Raw genomic sequence first — 20,322 nt, 5'->3', positions numbered from 1 at the left:
CTCAGTCAATATCTGTGGAATGAATGAATGAAAAAAGCTTTCTATCTATCCTGGAAGGACCATGCGGCCCTTAGCTAGTGCTTCAAAAGGCAAAATCAACCAAAACGTGGGCAACTGACTTAGACCCTATTTTTCTTACAAACTATAAAGTAAAGGCTGGGGTGGAGCAAGAGTGGTTTCCCCAGCTCCTCTCCCCTTCTCCCTTGCAGAGGAGGTGGAGGCACCAGCGAAGGAAGGGCAAGGTCCCTGCCACCTTCTGGAACAGTGGCTGTGTGACCTGCTCGTCTTGCTCCCATTCTTCAGACAGTCCTATTCCTGGATTTTACAGTGTGCGCCTGTTCTTTCCACATCATGGTTACTGTGAATAAATACATTGAAGAAGCATCCAGGTACATTTTTCTTTTCCCTCTGCACCATGACTAGCAGTTAGCTGGATTCAGCAGACAGGAAACACAAATACACTGAAACTGAGATTTGAAAGCTGCTTCTGGAGTTGCAGGATCTCATTTTTAAGAGGAGGGATCGCGGGGCGGAGGCGGTTGAGGAGGCGCGCAGGCCTGTGGGGCCAGGAGTGCAGGGGAGAAGAGGGGAGCGCCGGCTCCGCCCGTGTCCCCACCCCCAGCTAGCTGGAAAAAAGCTGGGTGTGCTGCGTCTTCCGCAGTGTCGTCACGGTTGAAGCGGCTGCAGGCGACCAAGGAAGCGAGGAGCCAGCCTCCAACAGCCTGGGGGACAAGGGCTGGCGAAACCGCTCCCTAACCGAGGGCTCACTCTGTAGAGCCGTCTCCACTGCTTTCCCGGGCGTTGCTCCGGGACCCAGAGCCTCAGGGGGCACAGGGGCTCCCCTTGCTGGGCTCTGCCGCAGAGGGCCCGCCGCGCTCCGGCTGGGCTCCGCGCCCCGGCCGGCTGCCCGGCGCCTCGGCGGCCTCTCCACTCCAGAAGCCTGTCTGCCCACCCCGCTCGTCGTGGCTCGCCCGCCCCTGAGTCCCTGCAGCGCGCTCACAGTTCACACGGTGGCTCTTCTCGGTGTGTTCTGTGTCTCCCCGGTTATAGATTACATAAAGATCCATGTGCTCTTTTTTCTTAAGCTTCTTTTTTTTTTCCTTCTGATTATAAACTGCTTCTGTAGTTCCTGTTGTGTTCAACTCAAAGCAATGAGCCTTACAGGCTGCTAATTACGCGACTTCAGGAAAATCCTTCTGGAACGGCTTTCTCACATGCAAAATGAGATTTTTAAGGTCCCTTCCAGTTTTAAATTCACGGCCTTCCCAAGGAGAACTAGAATTGGTTCGCTGGATAAAGCTGCTCTGGCTGCAGTGGTTCGTGGAATAAATGTTTTGTTTCTGGAGGTTATGGGTGGGTAGTCTCTGTGAGCGGCCACCCAGAAGGGGAGCCCACAGTGACCCCTGGTTTCTTCTCTCCTGGACCCTCACTGCCTACCCAGCTCTTCTAAAACCAGGTCTCCAGGCCACAGACATGTGACCACTTTGATACTGACTGACGGGTAGGGGGAAATCCCTTCTCCTTCAAGTTCTGTGTTGAAAAGGAAGAAATTTTTCAGAAAGACTTTATTGCTAGGAAATTATGAAGTACAAAAACACAAAACCATGGAAACATCCAGTCAGAGCCCACATTCTTTGAATAACTTGAAAAGAAAGCACACATTTGTTAGCAAATTTTAGGCAAACTTGAGCCCCAAGTCGTTGCCCTCAGCCGAACCATGAAGGAGAAGGATGCCAAATCAAAGATATTCAAACTTCCCCCACACAGCCTCTGCGGCCCCTTTCCAGGCTCTGTACAGAGGAATTGGCATGGGCTCTGCGATCAGTCACATGGGAACTTGACTTCAGTTTTGCCCCTTTTTTGGCTATCTGGCTTTGGTGAAACTTCTTAACTTCTCTAATTCTTTTTTTTTTCTATTCAGTAGGAATAATATTTTCTGTCTTGTTGACTTGAATGAATCTTAAATAAGAATGTTTTTGTATCATTCAGAGTTCTTCTTTGAAACTGGACTTATTCCAATTGGCTTAATCACAACAGCAGTTTATATGGTGGCTCAGCAGTAGAGTCTGCCTGCAATGTGGGAGACCTAGGCTCGATCCCTGAGTCTGGAAGATTCCCTGGAGAAGGAAATGGCAACCCACTCCAGTGTTCTTGCCTGGAAAATTGCACAGATGGAGAAACCTGGAGGGCTACAGTCCATGGGGTCGCAAAGAGTTGGACATGACTGAGCAACTAACACTTTCAAGAGGTGCAGAGGGGCCACAGTCCCTAAGAAGGCCAGGGAAATCAGACCTGGAGGCAGTGAAACCAGGAAGTCTTCCCTAATAACATTACCAGTGCTCCAGGAGATTCCCTAACTGACCCCCGCCACCCTGCAAGCAGCTGCACAGGCCCAGTGGCCCCATAGGGCTTCTGCCATTGCTGCTTCTGAGAGCTGCACTTCTCAGGATACCGTCCTCGCTTGCAGCCATGCCTTCCAAACCCAAGTCTCTGGTTCCCTCTGTTATCATCCCTGAGGATCTCTCTCTTTAGCCCTGACAAGACACACCCTTTCCAACCCATTTTCCTACATCTTGTTTGATTTACTTGAGTTAGTCATCTGCCCATTTTTAAGGCTGATTCTACCCTTGGGTGGAATTCAGCTTTTTAACTCTTCAGGAATACAACAGTGTGACCTTGGCAGAAGGCACCAGTTTTCCCTACAGGCTCACCTCTTTACCTTCTCACAGCCCTGTGTTAATATTTACCTCTTCCTGCTGTAAAGCCTACGCTATCTTTAGACTACTTGATACTTCGCCTTGTCTCATCTGAGTCAAGTTTAGCTACCAGCTGAGCCACCACCTGGATGTTCTTTGATTTCAATATCCAAATGCTTCCAAGGCCTAGACCAGTGGTTTTCAGCCTCTGGCTGCAAAATGAAGGAGGGTGGGGGGCTGAGCCTTGGAAAGTCTGACTTAATTGGTTGTGGGTGAGCCCAGAGGTAAGCATTTTTAACAGCTCCCCAGTTTATTTCAGCAGGGGAACTATCTTCTAAAATCTCATCCAGGTTTTGCTTGATGTGAGAGTGAAGAGGGTAATATACTCGCAATCTCTAATAAGTGTTTGCAAATATTAACTTTTGAGTTAACAATTATGCAAGTAGGGTCAATGAATTAGCTTTTTTAGGCCATTTCAGCATATAGGTCTGAAAGTCATGTGAATTCCTCTTGGCCGTTGTGTACCTATTAATATTGAATTTAAATAGAAAGTGGGTGCGGGGAGAGAAGAAATCTTTACAGGATGTAACATAATGGCTGGTTGTCTAGTCTCTCTAAGATAAGTGAGAAATGGCAGATGGTAAATTCTGTTTATCTCGGATGTTTGGTTCATTCAATAATGAGTCATCTTTTGACAAAGTGCTTGAGGTAAATATATTGACAGCTATGAGGATACCAGGGTGTTCATTATTCATCCCTGACTTCACATGTCAGTTTTCAATGTCTTTCCCTGTATATTCTCCATTCTGAACTGTCAATTATAGTGATAAGAAAGGAGCAGGAGGAGGGAATCAATATTCCTTCAATGATGGGATGGGGAAAATGGCATAGAACAATGGAAATAACATCTCACCATGGCTCACATTAGGTACCTGCATCACCAGTGTTGTGAAGGTGAGGTGTAGGTAACTAGTGTGGGTAATTATGAGAACAGTTGTATTCAACTGCTGCTGCCATTGTGGAAAAACCATGAGAAGACTTAGCCCAAACTGCTATTTGCTACACAACGAGGCAGAAGTGCAAGAGCTAAAGAACAGGAGAACCCACCAGCTGGGGATACTTGTCATTCTTTTACAGCCAATTAACGTTTATCCATGTCCTATGGTTGGGAGTCGCCCATCTCTCACTATAGAAATTGAGCATGTCAGGCACTTACTTTGCTTGTTTCCACTGTAACTAGAAGAGGTGTCAGGAATACAGAGGAAACTGTACAAAAAAGGTCCTAATGATCTCGATAACCAAGATGATGTGATCACTTACCTAGAGCTAGACTTCCTAAAATGTGAAGTCAAGTGGGCCTTAGAAGCATTACTACCAATGAAGCTAGTGGAGGTGATGGAATTCCAGCTGAGCTATCTAAAACCTTTAAAGATGATGCTGTTAAAGTGCTGCACTCAATATGCCAGCAAATTTGGAAAACTCAGCAGTGGCCACAGGACTGGAAAAGGTCAGTTTTCATTACAATCCCAAATAACGGTAATGCCAAAGTATGTTCAAACTACCACAAATTGCACTCATTTCACATGCTATTAAGGTAAAGCTCAAAATCCTTCAAGATAGGCTTTAACAGTATGTGAACTGAGAACTTCCAGATGTGCAAGTTGGCTTAGAAAAGGCAGGGGAACCAAAGATCAAATTGCCAACATCTGTTGGATCACAGAAAAAGTAAGGGAATTCCAGAAACCATCTACTTCTCCCTCATTGACTATGCTAAAGTCTTTGACTGTGTGGATAACAACAAACTGTGGAAAATTCTTCAAGACATGAAAATACCAGACCACCTTTCATGCCTCTTGAGAAGCCTGTATGCAAATCAAGAAGCAACACTTAGAACCAGATGTCGAAAAATGGACTAGTTCAAAATTTGGAAAGGGGTACGTCAATGCTGTATATTCTCACACTGCTTATTTAACTTGTATGCAGAGTGCATCATGTGAAATGCCAGGCTGGATGAAGCATAAGCTGGAATCAAGATTGCCAGGAGAACTATCAATAATCTCAGATATGCAGATGACACCACCCTAATGGTGGAATGTTGGGCTTGCCTTGTGGCTCAACTGGTCTTTACCAGCTCCTGCAGTGCAGGAGACCTGGAGTCAATCCCTGGGTTGGGAAGATCCCCTGGAGAAGGGAAAGGCTATCCACTCCAGTATTAACATGGAAAAAAAATGTTCCAAACATGATCTGGGACAAAACTGTTTGGGGCTTCCCTTGTAGCTCAATTGGTAAAGAATCTGCCTACAATGCAGGAGACTCCGGTTTGATTCCTGGATTGGGAAGATCCCCTGGAGAAGGAAATGGGAACCCACTCCAGTGTTCTTGCCTGGAGAACCCCAGGGACAGAGGAACCTGGCAGGCTACAGTCCATGGGGTCATAAGAATCAGACACGACTTAGTGACTAAACTATCACCACCAATGGCAGAAAGCGAAGAGGAACTTAAGAGCCTCCTGATGAAGGTGAAAGAAGAGAGTGAAAAAGCTGGCTTACAATTCAACATTCAAAATACTAAGATCGTTGGCATTCGATCCCATACTTCATAGCAAATAGTTGGCATAAAAATGGAAACAGTACAGACTTTATTTTCTTGGGCTCCAAAATCATTGCAGACAGTGACTGCAGCCATGAAATTAAAAGGCACTTGCTCCTTGGAAGAAAACCTATGACAAACCTAGACAGCATATTACCAACAAAGGTCCATCTGGTGAAAACTATGGTTTTTCCAGTAGTCATGTATGGATGTGAGAATTGGACCATAAAGAAAGCTGAGTGCCAAAGAATTGATGCTTTCAGATTGTAGTGTTGGAGAAGACCCTTGAGGGTCCCTTGGACAGCAAGGAGATCAAACCAGGCTTAACAAATAAAAGGCTAAACAATTTGCCAAAGGCCAGATGTCTAGAAAGATTTCATTTAAATATCTGGCTATGCTTTGAGATGAGACAAGAAAAAAAATATCAAGGTTGATCTGGCTACCCAGAATTGAAAAATGACCCTGCAGAATGACAGATACCAAGTATGATGTTGTGGAACATGAAAAGACGATGGAGTTTGAATGTCAGTTCTGCAACTCACTGTCCACATGGCTTTAGACAAGTTACTTTTCTCTCTGCATTGATTTCCTCATTTGTAAAATGTAAAATCATATGCTCCTTGCAGAATTATCAAGATTAAATAAAATCACACATCAAAACATCTAATATAATGTCAAAAACGACAGAATGAACTGTGTTCATTTCCAAGGAATACCATTCAATATTACAGTAACCCAAGTCTATACCCTAGCCATTAATGCTGAAGAAGTTGAAATTGAATGGTTCCATGAAGACCTACAAAACCTAAAACTAGCCCCCCAAAAGATGTCCTTTTCATCATGGGGGACTGGAATGAAAAAGTAGGAAGTCAAGAGATACCTGGAGTAACAGGCAAATTTGGCCTTGGAGTACAAAATGAAGCAGGGCAAAGGCTAACAGAGTTTTGTCAAGAAAACACACTGGTCATAGCAAAAACCCTCTTTCAACAACAAAAGAGACAACTCTACACATGGACATCACCAGATGGTCAATACCAAAATCAGATTGATTATGTTCTCTGCAGCCAGAAATGGAGAAGCTCTATATAGTCAGCAAAAACAAGACCAGGAGTTGACTGTGGCTCAGATCATGAACTTCTTATTGCCCAATTCAGACTTAAATTGAAGAAAGTAGGGATTTAGGTCAGATATGACCTAAATTAAATCCCATATGATTATACAGTGGAAGTGACAAATAGATTCAAGGGATTAGATCTGATAGAGTGCCTTAATAACTATGGACAGAGGTTCGTAACTTTGTACAGGAGACAGTGATCAAGACTATCCCCAAGAAAAAGAAATGCAAAATGTCAAAATGGTTGTCTGACGAGGCTTACACATAGCCGAGAAAAGAAGAGAAGCTAAAGGCAACAGAGAAAAGGAAAGATATACCCATTTGAATGCAGAGTTCCAAAGAATAGCAAGGGGAGATAAGAAAGACTTCTTCAGTGATCAGTGCAAAGAAATAGAGGGAAAAAAATACAATGGGAAAGACTAGAGATCTCTTCAAGAAAATTAGAGATACCAAGGGAATATTTCATGCAAAGATGGCCACAATAAAGGGCAGAAATGGTATGGACCTAATAGAAGCAGAAGATATTAAGAAAAGGTACAAGAATACACAGAAGAACTATACAAAGAAGATCTTAATGACCCAGATAACCACAATGGCGTGATTACTCACCTAGAGTCAGACATCCTGGAGTATAAAGTCAAGAGGGCCTTAAGAAGCATCACTATGAACAAAGCTAGTGGAGGTGATGGAATTCCAGTTGAGCTATTTCAAATCCTCAAAGATGATGCTATGAAAGTGCTGCACTCAATGTGCCAGCAAATCTGGAAAACTCAGCAGTGGCCACAGGACTGGAAAAGGTCAGTTCTCATTCTAATCCCAAAGAAAGGCAATGCTGAAGAATGTTCAAACTACCACACAATTGCACTCATCTCATGGTTTTTCCAGTAGTCATGTATGCATGTGAGAGTTACACCATAAAGAAAGCTGAGTACCAAAAAATTGATGCTTTTGAACTGTGATGTTGGAGAAGACTCTTGAGAGTCCCTTGGACAGCAAGGAGATCCAACCAGTCCATCCTAAAGGAAATCAGTCCTGAATATTCATTGGAAGGACTGATGCTGAAGCTGAAGCTCCAATACTTTGGCCACCTGATGGGAAGAGCCAACTCATTGGAAGACACCTTGATGCTAGGAAAGATTGAAGGCAGGAGAAGAAGGGGACAACAGAATATGAGATGGTTGGATGGCATCACTGACTCGATGGACATGAGTTTGAGCAAGTTCCGGGAGTTTGTGAAGGACAAGGAAGCCTGGTGTGCTGCAGTCCATGGGGTCACAACGAGTCAGACAAAACTGACCGACTGAACTGAACAGAATATAATGTCTGACCCAGAAAAGGCACTCAAGAAATGATATTGCTACTATTATCACTACTACTGTTATTATAGAAGGAATTCAGCATCCATCCAGCCTCTTTGCTCCATACTTGTGAATGCCCTCTGTGTGCTTTTCAAACATTAGCCAATAGCATTTAGAATCAACTAGACAACAATCTAAAAATGCAAATTCCTGAGTTCCACCAATCTCACCCATGGATGGAATCTTGACATTCTCTTAAAGAAGTCTAGAAACAGAGAAACTTCACTGCTGCTAACTGTTAAGTCGTTTCAGTCATGTCTGACTCAGTTGTATAAGCTGACTTCCTTATGGGAAACTGATGCCTCAAGCAGTGTGACCTAATGGTTAAGTGAACAGGGTCTGGGGTCCTACGGCCTTGGGGTCTTAGCAGATGGACTTCTTTGTAGTTGCTTTTATGTGTAAAACTGGCATAATGATAACTCTTACCTCATAAAGATGAAGTTTAAAATAAACATGTAAAACAATTTCTAAGAGCTTGGCAAAGATTAGGTTCGATAAGGGTTAACTTATCATTCCAGTGCATTTTCCATTATTTGGGCTTCCAATGATGGAATGATTTTTTTTTTAACAGGAGATTTTTCCATTCCCAAACTTTGCGAACAAATATCCCTGTGGGTCTTCACGTGGAAAGTGACAACCCAGCAAGCTCATTTCTGACAGGTCCTGTACTGAAGAAGGGCAGGCCTGTGAGTGGTTCCAGCTCATCTTAAGAGCCTTTGCCAATGTTTCATACTAATATTGTAGACTTAGGAAGGTTTTCTTGATAGAACTGTGGTGTTGGAGAAGACTCTTGAGAGTCCCTTGGACTGCAAGGAGATCCAACTAGCCCATTCTGAAGGAGATCAGCCCTGGGATTTCTTTGGAGGGAATGATGCTAAAGCTGAAACTCCAGTACTTTGGCCAACTCATGCGAAGAGTTGACTCATTGGAAAAGACTCTGATGCTGGGAGGGATTGGGGGCAGGAGGAGAAGGGGACGACAGAGGATGAGATGGCTGGATGGCATCACTGACTCGATGGACATGAGTCAATGAACTCCGGGAGTTGGATGGGAGAGGCCTGGCGTGCTGCGATTCATGGGGTTGCAAAGAGTCGGACACGACTGAGTGAGTGAACTGAACTGAACTGAACTGAAACTAAATCTTACAAATTAAAATCCCACATAGAAAAGAGCACATGCATTTATCTTTCCAGTTCTCTGAGGATCCATCAGCTCCTTTCACTGGTCACTCTTACCTGTCAGATGCCACAGTAGTTTTGTTCTGCATAGAGTCAGGGCTGCACTCTTGACATAGCTGCTTTGCCTTGCAAGTTTTAGAGGAAATGTGACTACTGCAAAGACACCTCCACCCACACACAAGAGTTCCCCTCACCTCTGCCCCACACCCAGAAGGCTTCACCTTCACCCAATCATTTCCCCTCTCTCAGCTCTTTGTCCACTTCACAGCTCTCATCACAGTACATAATTTCGTAACTTCTTTTCTGCTTTGTTTTGAGGCTGTGCCCCTCCGTGTGCACATCTGTCCGTAGCTACCAAGAAGACAGAGATCTCATCTGTCTTGTTTCCCCCTTTGTCACCAGCATGTCTCAGTGCTAGATCTCAACACACAGCAGCTCTTAACAAATATTGGATAAATAGTGAATGACTCTAAAGAGGCATTCCCTTGGGACTCTTCTATCTGGAAGAAAAGGTGAGGGTTGGATCTGAATAAACAATAAAGGAACAAAAACATTAGACACAACCTCCGTAATTTCCAAGAGTGTGGCCATGGGCCGGCTTCATACCACCACTTTTAAGATCATTAAATGAAAATCTTCCACCTTAAATGTGAAAACCAGCAGCTACACTGAGGCTGGTGAAGTACTGAAGTCATTGGAAGTGATTATGAGTAAAATACAGTATAATCTTTTTTTGAGAGAGAGAGAGAAAAAAGAAAAAACTTTGATGAAATCAGATCTAAAATCTTCTGCTATTTCTGAGAGGAGAGAAACTGGGTCCTTTCTTCTCTTTACCATTTTTGCCATTTTGATGTTTAAAGTGAAATTGTCCCCTTAGCATCCAGTTGAGCTGGTCTCCATGCCCTGGGTGCCCCCATCCCTCTACCCAACCTGTATGAATGAGTATTAGACTTGGAGGGACTTTGAAAATAATTTTGTCCTCATTTTTTCTTGAAGAGGAAAGGAAAGACCAAGCCACGCTGTGAGAGGGTCTCAGGGCCCAGAAAACATCTCAGGTCCCTCGACTCCCCTGCTCACCCTCCCCTCCTCCATGGCAGTTTCACCTCACTTTGGACTTCTCCCCCTCTGACTCTCCAGGGCCTGATCTACTTTTCAGCCCCAGTGCAATCATTCAATATCCTGTCTGTTCTGAGGACAAGAACAACCCTGCATATGTCATCCAGGCCTTTCTTTTCTGGCAGCACTAAATGAGCCTTCCTTTCTCCAATCAGCAAGTCCAGCCACAACACTTCCAACCAGGAAGAATCCTGTCGCTGAAAGCAGTTCTTTCACTCTTTAATCAATCTGGGCTCACTCTGTAAGTCTGAAAGGCAGTAGAAAGCCCCACTTTCCACTACATCCTAATAATCAGGAAGCTTTGATTTTCTCTCCCTCAGATGCCAAGGCCAGAATATTCTCAGTCCTCCTTTGCCATATCCCCAACCCAGAGGGTGAGAGGACTCTCCCAAATACTTTGGTGAAGAAAACACCAAAAGATGTTTAGGTGTAAGTCCTGACAGACCACTGAGGGACTGAGGGAAGACAGTCCTCATCCACAACCAGTCTGGGGAGGTGCTCAGGACCCATACAAACCCTGGAGTCTGGGGGACAGAGTTGAGTTGCTTTGTTCTGCCTTCCCCTCCTTTCCATCCACCTCTGCGGCAGAAACTGAGATGGGCTGAAAAATCCTCTGCCATGATCCTTACTCCCTAGAAACTCTGTTCACTCAACAGTTAACCCCGTGGGCAGTTCACTTTTTTCATATGGTTTCGTATATTGCCTAGTCCCAGTCTCTTCATGATTTTTTATTGGTTGGTTTGGGATTTGGGGCCAGTGTGTTGGAAGGAGGCAAGGAGGAGTTGATGATTTTCAAGACAAAGTGTCTTACCCTCATCTGTCTCCACAATTGTCTTTGAGCTCATGTTCCCTGCATCACTTCAGTCATCCATTCACCAATATCAGAATTTTGGTTGTTTTTTGATTTTATTGTTGTTGTTTATGGGGGTTTTTTTTGCTCTGTTAATATAAGAGAGTTATTGATTTTAAGATAAGGACATCTTGGTCACCAGAACTGTCTATGCCTGAAGTTATAGTCTTCACAATACTCTTTATATACCTTCTCTGGCATCAATGTCATGTCCCTTCAAAGTGTGAGTTAAGGTTACCTTTATCTCATTCTTCTTTTCTCTATTTGGTCACCTGTTATTCTTAAAAGAGTTTCTCATATGAACTTAATTTTGATAACTTTAAACTTTGTATTAGACATAAATTTTAGAAATTAGTGGCATGAACTCTAGTTGAGATGGTGTGGTGAATTAAAATTTGAGGATTTGCTTTATTCTAAAAGCACTACTGTGATATACAAAAAAGAAAATTTAAAAAATGACCATGTTCAAACAAGATAAATATCCATAAGTACTATAATCAGAAAAGAAAAAGTGGAAAGAGAGACCATAGAGGTCTGACCCATAAGTGGGCAGAAGTGGCCAGGAGTTCTAGCTCCTGTTGAATTATGGGAACCAAAATACCCCGGAGAGCACAGGGACACGGGGGCAGAAGTGAGACCCCTGCTGGTCGCCCAGTCACAGCCCTCCTGGAGGAAGAGCCCTAGAAGTCATGCATACGTACACGCTAAGTTGCTTCAGTTGTGTCCAGCTTTTTGCAACCCTATCGACTGTAGCCTGCCAGGCTTCTCCGTTTATGGGATTCTCCAAGCAAGAAGACTGGAGTGGTTTGCCATGCCCTACTCCAAGGGATCTTCCTGACCCAGTGATCGAATCTGTGTCTCTTATAACTCCGGCATTAGAAACATTCTTTACCGCTGACCTACCAGTGAAGCCCCTGCTGCTGCTGCTGCTGCGGCTGCTGCTGCTGCTGCTAAGTCACTTCAGTCGTGTCCTACTCTGTGCGACCCCATAGACGGCAGCCCACCAGGCTCCCCCGTCCCCCTAGGAAGCCATATTTTGGACCATATCATCCTGCCCTACTCCTTCCAAAACTGCTGACTGGACCAAGGGTGAGCTCCTTACTCAAAAGAATCCAAGCCATAGGGCTCCTATGAGAGGCCACAGGGCTCCTAGGAGGGCCCTGGAATAAAGACCTTCACCAAACAAAAAAGAACTGATCTCATAAGATTCTTGTTCCAATGAAATTAGATTGGGAAACATGTGAAGAAGTAAACAATTTTCAGTGTGAACTAAAGCTGAAAGATCCTCAGATGGAGAGGAGGCAAAAGGGATGGATCACAATGTCTCCCGTTCAGCTTTTCATCTTTCTTTCCACTTGTAATTAGTTTTCTTTATTAAGTTTCATCTAGTAACTGACATGGCTCTGTTTTTATGAAGGGAACCTGACTGATACAGCAGTCACTGAGTGGCTGAGTGAAGACTTGAGGTTTAATCCATTTGATTTCAGAACCTGCACTCTGAAGAACACATTATCTTGAAAGTTAAATGACAGATTTCTCAGAACTTCAACTATGACCTAGTGAGGTTTCCTCCAGAGCAAGCTCTCATAGAGAGGGCTTCTCACCTTGTGTTTTCACTATTCACAGTCATGTGCTAACTTTACAATGCCACCAACCCAAAGATCAGAATGTGGCCAGACCAGTTCACTTCTAAGGGCTGCCTCTGGCACTGCAACTCTTGACCCTGTTCTGTTCCGACTCTGTTCCCTAAACCCTCAGGGCCAATCTAAGAGCGCTGGATTTGCTGCCAGAACAGGAGTTCTCACAACATCAAGTGCACATCTTTGGGGCAGGCTGAAATCTCATGATGTTCTATAGGTCTGCGCTGCTTCAAAGCAATACAGTCTCTTTCTAACACTCTTGGTTTCTTGCCCCTCCCCTAAGCTTCAGCCCTTGGAGACCCTATCCTTTCTTGATAATCCATCTTACTTGCACTCCTAGGACTAAGTATTTTGTTTCTTTTCATTCTCTCTTTCTTTCTCTCTATTGCTCTCTGCTAGAATTCTGGATTTCTGGCCATCTAATCTCCCAGGCCAGAACATGCCTGTTAAGGTAAATCATGTATCAAAAGTCCTCCGTTGGTCTGTCATCAAGAGCCATGTTACTCCAGATAAGCCACCACCGTCTGTTTAATGTTGCAGTAAGGTCTGCCTTACTGCACTGTGTTGCATTTAGGGGACCCTTGAAGGAGGAGAATATCAAATTTCTAAAAACTAGATGCTCTGCCAGAGGGAGCAGAATGTTCAGATCATTTTCTCTGAAAATTGCAAAAAAAAGAAAAAAAAATCAAAGAAAGAATCCTCAACATTATGATCTTCAAATAAACTCACAATTGCTTCCCTAATTGTGAATGCCTTCTGCATCTGGTTTCAATCCTTTAAACACTAAATTTAGTCCCTTCATTGGTGAAGGTGAATAATTTCAGCATTCAAGTGACAAGTGTATGATGGAAAATATGCTAAACTCCTGAGGTTTGTACTACACAATATCCTCTGACTACTGATGAGTGATGAGAAGTGACAGTCTATGTTTCCCAGACCACAGTTGAACAGTCTGTACGATCATTTGTAAAAATAACTAAGTCTTGTAAAAATGGGTGTTATCTTTGGCATCTCCCTCTTTTCTCTCTGCAGCTACCACCTCCCACATCCCAGCTGTCTCCTAATCCTATGAGGCTTTTTGTTTCCCCAAAAAGCTTCAGTGGTACTTCTCTGTTCTTTCTTTCTCCCTCTCTAAGGAAATCACAGTATTACCAGGGATGAAAATGGATGGCCATATGTCACAGAGAATGAAATATATTTTCCCAGTCCATGTCTTCTAAGCTAACCTATAAGCCTGGGAGCCATTTCATGGAGACAAGAATGGACCACATGACCTAAGGAAGGCTCCCTATGCCACCCCACCCCTAACAGCAGGCAGCTAACTCCTACTCACTAATCAGGCCTTGAGCAAAAAAGTGACAGCCTTGATAAAAATATTCTCTGACTTCCAGCCCAAGTCAGGGTCTTAAGAGTAATTATCCCAGTTTGTAAATATATCTTCATCTATATCATCTGGATAATGACTATCTACCCTAGTGATCTGTAAGAACCGTGAATATTTATGTCCCAAATCATCTTTCATTAAATTGGTATTAGTGGGAGAGTCTGTGGCAAGTAAAATTGGAAAAAGTCAAACTAAGCAAATTTCTTTACTGAATGACTTCTTGGAGTCTTTAAAATGTTAATGTGTGTAATAATGACCAGTCTTTCACAAACCATTATTAACCATGGAACCTTTGTTCATAGCACATGTTAACACCTGGATGAACTAGTGTTTGGTGGAATATAGTTTGAGAAAAGCCAATAGAAAATGAATTATAATTTCTACCTTTGCTCTAACATTACGGTAGATGCTAATTGTTATGGCACACAGGTTTCAAATGACCTTGGAAGCTGCAGTGGCAAACTGTGACAAAACTTCAGAGTGAAATAATCACAGAGAAAAAGATTGTTGGGCTAAAGACAAATTTGAGGAAGATACCCACAAAAGGAAATAATGAAGTTTCAGTTGAAGAAAAAGTCATGCCAACTAGCTGAGTAAAAAAGAGAACTGACAAGATTCTCCTCTTACTTGATGCTGATGAGTGAGAACCAGAAGGGCAGCTGCTGCTGGTACACGCAATAGGGAAAGGTGTAGGGACCTTGGGTTTTCTGGCTGGTCTTCATATGACAACTGAACTGTATGGTCAACTTGTTCATGATAATGTAAATTTCAGGTTCCGTGGGGTTACATCATTCAGGAACACAGAAATATATTAAGTTGAAGTTGATTGTTTTGTGTGCGTGCTTGCATGCAAAGTTGCTTCAGTCATGTCTAACGACTGTAGCCCACCAGGCTTCTCTGTCCATGCAATTCTCCAGGCAAGAATACTGGAAGGGTTGCCATTTCCTTCTCGACCCAGGGATTGAACCTGCATCTCCTGCATTGGCAGGCGGGTTCTTTACCTCTAGATAATATAAAATATATAAAAACATTTCATGGTTAAGCTTTTGACAAAATCATTTAAACACATTGAAAAGGAAAATATATAAGTACTACTGTGAATTATTCTAAGTGTGAGCTGGAGATAGATGTTTATTGATATTCCAAAGGGTTACTTCAGATCCTTTATGGAAAGAGAAGTATAGACCAAATAAGCAAATGCAGAAACAATTATTCCAAGTTTTGTGGCTAGTAAAGTGATTTCTAGGAAGCTACTATGGCTCCACATTATCTTTTAGAGTTAATTCAGTGAGTAGTGATTTTCTTTTTGAATACAAGTTTATAGCAATGCACACAAACACATGTGAACCAAGGGGACTCAAAATCTTGTTTTGAAAATCAGCTAACATTTACTTTTACACTTAAGCCAATCAACTGAGATGACAGTTCTTAGGATGAGGACTCAAAACAGTATCAAGTTAAATTTACTTTTTTATGTATAGATAGCACAAAGAAAGTAGAAGTTAGTTGTTGGAGAGTCTGAAGACTTTCAAACATTTGCATTATTGCTGAAAACAAACTTAATCTGTAATTTAACATAGACTATTTCTGTATATGTAAACACACATATATAGCGCAAAGGCAAAAATGGGAAGCAGACTTTGGAAAATGATAAACAATGGGGATTAAGCTTTTCTTTGCCTGTCTTTTATGTTGACCCTGGAATCTATCTTCAGTTTAAAAGATTACTATTAAGAGATGTCTAATTCCAAAGGATGGCTACCTTTTAAAAGGGTTCTTAGGTCTTGACACTGGGAAGCAAAAGCAGAATTTGCAATCAGGACAAAACAATGGTTAAAAAAGATTTTTAAAACCTCCTGTGTTCCTGAGATCATGGCCATTTCATTAAGTTCTGAAACAAGGAGACAGAATGCTGGCTAAGAGGTCAGAGAAAGGCTGTTGATGATGTGGCCAAGTCTGTATGGGGAGGAGGGATGGTTGGCTAGTAATCACGTGCAAATTCACTCCACTTTGTCATGCTGCAGTCCCCTCTCTGCTTATTGTCCATCTTCTCAGGCTCAGGGAGTCCCCTCAGCAATCCCTTTTGGGTCCAGCCACTTTTGGGGGTTGGCCAAAATGTTCATTTGGGTTTTTCCATAACATCTTATAGGAAAACCCGAGCAAACATTTTGCTTACGGACTCAAGATCTATACTCCATCAACCATAACCCCTCCAGAGGGCCTGCCCAGTTTAAATTTCCTCAAGGGGCTTGAAAACATGAAAGCTCTTTGCTTCCTATCCCAGAGGTACCTGTGCGTGTACCCGTGTATGTCGGATGCGGTGGAGCCGGATGCGGTGGAGCCGGGGGAGCTTTCAGCACAGACTGTTGTGTGAGGGCGTTTCACACTTTCCAGACATGGTACTGGCCTCTGTTTCCTGAGGGGTGGGTAAAGAGACATGAGACTGCTAAGGCTTCTCCTCAACACCTCACTTTACTGTATGAGGAATAACAGCTTGCTGTTTGTTTGGTCCCTAGTTTTTAACCAGACTGCCTGTCCACTGAGCTGGACTCTTGGGAACTTGCCAAGCCAGCCTGCTGTCCCAGTGCCTGCTCCAGTGCAGACAGCTCATACTTTTTCCTCTTGCCGCCTCTGTCTGTCGGACATTGCCAGTCTGCTCCCTGTATACCCTAAACTTGCTCTGAATTTGTCCACATGTACTTCTCTAGCCCTAGAACCAGAATTCCAACCCTAACACAGTGCCAGAGGTCTTTGAAGCACCAGGAACAAACAGCCACCCTGGCAGATTCTGCTTCTTTTTACTGAGGTATCTTTTCCCTGCATCTTCAGGGAAAAGAAATCTCTCCATGAGGGTGACAGACGCATGAATAATTTGATTTGTAGCCCTAGTATCAGTTCCAGAGCATTCTGAGGACTTACTGTGGTCACCAAACTTAGGCCTCCTAATACACTGCAGCCTGCTTTGGAGAAAGTTAAGCTTCTCTCTTCCCTGTTAGGCTCAGCCTGACTCACTTCAGTTGAGTTCAGTTCAGTCACTCAGTCATGTCTGACTCTTTGTGACCCCATAGACTGCAGCATGCCAGGCTTCCCTGTCCAGCCTGTCCCTCCTTGTCCCTCCCAGTGTTTACTCAAACTCATGTCCATTGAGTCGGTGATGCCATCCAACCGTCTCATCCTCTGTTGTCCCTTTCTCCTGCCTTCAATCTTTCCCAATATCGGTCTTTTCAAATGAGTCAGTTCTTCGAATCAGGTGGCCAAAGTATGGAAGTTTCAGCTTCAGCATCAGTCCTTCCAATGAATATTCAGGACTGATTTCCTTTAGGATGGACTGGTTGGATCTCCTCGCTGTCCTAGGGACTCTCAAGAGTCTTCTCCAACACCCCAGTTCAAAAGCATCAATTCTTCGGCACTCTGCTTTCTTTATAGTCCAACTCTCACACCCATACAGGACTACTGGAAAAACCATAGCTTTGACTAGACAGACCTTTGTTGGCAAAGTAATGTCTCTGCTTTTTAATATGCTGTGTAGGTTGGTCATAGCTTTCCTTCCAATGAGTAAGCATCTTTTAATTTCATGGCTGCAATCAACATCTGCAGTGATTTTGGAGCCCCCAAAAATAAAGTCAGCCACTGTTTCCCCATCTATTTGCCGTGAAGTGATGGGACCAGATGCCATGATCTCAGTTTTCTGAATGTTGAGTTTTAAGCCAACGTTTTCACTCTCCTCTTTCACTTTCATCAAGAGGCTCTTTAGTTCTTCTTCGCTTTCTGCCATAAGGGTGGTGTCATCTGCATATCTGAGGTTATTGATATTTCTCCCGGCAATCTTGATTCCAGCTTGTGCTTCTTCCAGCCCAGCGTTTCTCATGATGTACTCTGCATAGAAGTTAAATAAGCAGGGTGACAATACACAGCCTTGATGTACTCCTTTCCCGATTTAGAACTAGTCTGTTGTTTCATATCCAGTTCTAACTGTTGCTTCTTGACCTGCATACAGATTTCTCAGGAGGCAGATCAGGTGGTCTGGTGTTCCCATCTCTTTAAGAATTTTCCACAGTTTGTTGTGATCCACACATCAAAAGGTATTCACCCCAAAATGGGAAACAGAGGTTGAGGCCAGAGGGCTTGAATGCAGGTAAGAGTTCTCCCTCTCATTTTCTCTTTCTCACGCAAACCAGAAGGCACCCACCAGTTGTAAACACTGCCCCAGTGGTCTCCAATATGCCTTCCATAGTCATAGCTTAGGTTCAGCATTTCTTTGTGTAGGACACATCACCATTGCAGAGTCCCTTCATCTCAGCTGACAGTCATTTTACACACTCTGGACACAAGCTGTCACTGAGGATGAAACTGGTATCTCCACCAGCCTCCATCTAGGTCAGAGATGGGCCTGAGCACCTTCCCTGCCACGGACAGATGCCCAAGACAGGCAGGTAACCTTATGTCCCATGTCAGCTCCAGGGCATTGTGAATTTCCTTCCTCATCTTCTGGGCCTTTTTATTCCTCCCAGGCTGAGCAATAGTTTTATTTGTTTGAAGTTCAGGTCAGGAAAGTTATATTAAGTATAACTTTACAACCTACATTCTATTTCATTCAAAGTGAGCATGACTTCATTGATTCCTGTGGGAGTGTGTACTCTTTCAACTTAGTTTATGTTAATAAATAGGATAAAGCCAAAAAAAATTGGCATGGCCTGTTAGACACCAAAGGTTCATATTCACAAGCTTGAGAAGCAGTGGTATGGAGGCAACCTTCAGATCTTACATTCTGAAAGGGACTGTGGGCACCATGGGAAAAACAACGGGGCACTTTCTCCCTGTGTGCTGCCCAACTCTGGCCTGGCTCAGGGATGATAAAGCTAGATCTAACCTGGCTTCCAACCCCCTACTCTGGCCATGTTTTCCTTCTCTAAATCTCCAAACTCTGAGGCATGTTGAGGGTGATTTTGAGAGTCAGATGCAGGCTCCCCAGGACACCTGGATTTGGGGCCAGGCCTGGTTGCTTCCATTCTTTATGGGCCTGGAACAGAAGCAGCATAGTTGCTGTTGAAGACCAGAAAGAAATCTGTTACCAGGGAGAACTTCATCCTCCCTCTGTCCCTAGAGGGCCTACTGTGCACAGGAGGAGGTGGCCCAATGAGCAGAGGGAATGAGTCCTCCAAAGTGAGATTGCTACTGCTGCTGCTAAGCTGCTTCAGTTGTGTCCGACTCTGTGCGACCCCATAGATGGCAGCCCACCAGGCTGCCCCGTCCCTGGGATTCTCCAGGCAAGAACACTGGAGTGGGTTGCCATTTCCTTCTCCAATGCATGAAAGTGAAAAGTGAAAATGAAGTCGCTCAGTCGTGTCCAACTCCTAGTGACCCCATGGACTGCAGCCTACCAGGCTCCTCCGTCCATGGGATTTTCTAGGCAAGAGTACCAGAGCGGGTTGCCATTTCCTTCTCTACAAAGTGAGATTGCTGGAGGTAATTTGACTTTTCCACTTAGTGCTAAGTGTGAAGTCACTTCAGTCATGTCCAACTCTGTACGACCCTATGGACTGTAGCCCACCAGGCTCCATTGTCCATGAGATTCTCCAGGCAAGAGTATTGGAGTGGGGTGCCATTTCCTACATAATCTTCAAACTATCTTAATAAGTTTTCCAATGTTTCAATTCATTTCATTTATCTTCTTAAGATAAGATGGAAAAAAGTTTTAAAATTACCTAAAGGCTGTATGCATCAACTAGATAAATCGTGGGGTCTGCAAGAGGTTAATACCTTGTAGCATAATCTCACTCTGGAACCCCATCAGGGCAATTTCGACCTGTTTAACATCAACAGGATGACTACAGGTCTCCTGGAAGGAGTTATCAACTAATTTCAGAATAGAGATAAATGCCTGTGAAATATGCAAAGGCTCCTTTCTAATTAAATGATTCACTGAACAAATTTTGTTAAAATTTAGTTTCCCCATTTAGAACAAGTGCCACTCAACACCCCAAGGAGATAGGAAGGGGGGTGACAATGGAGGATTTGGTGACCAAATTTGGTGATTATCTGCTCACAGATGGTGTGGCAGTCATCTGCAGGATTATTGAAAGAGGACTTAATCATTTTCGATCAGTGTTTTGGTCTCTGCCCTATCCATTCCATAAGCCCTTTAAAAAGAATTGACCCTCAACCATACCAGGGTAGAAAGAGGCTCTGGCTGCTTCCACTGTGATCCAAGCTACCAGATAACCTTCCCAGATTACTGGAATAACCTTTTAAAGGGATTCCCTTCTTCTTTTCTTGTCTCCCTTCACTCTGTTCTCAACACAACAGTCAAAGTAATCTTGTTAAAATAGGAGTCAGAACAGAGAATTCCTTTGCTCAAAATTCTGCATCTCATCCAAAGCAAAAGCCAAAACCTTCA

This window comes from Budorcas taxicolor, chromosome 20, assembly GCF_023091745.1.
Source record: "Budorcas taxicolor isolate Tak-1 chromosome 20, Takin1.1, whole genome shotgun sequence".
Taxonomy (NCBI): domain Eukaryota; kingdom Metazoa; phylum Chordata; class Mammalia; order Artiodactyla; family Bovidae; genus Budorcas; species Budorcas taxicolor.
The sequence above is the reverse complement of the archived record's forward strand: the minus strand, read 5'-3'. Positions refer to the sequence as shown.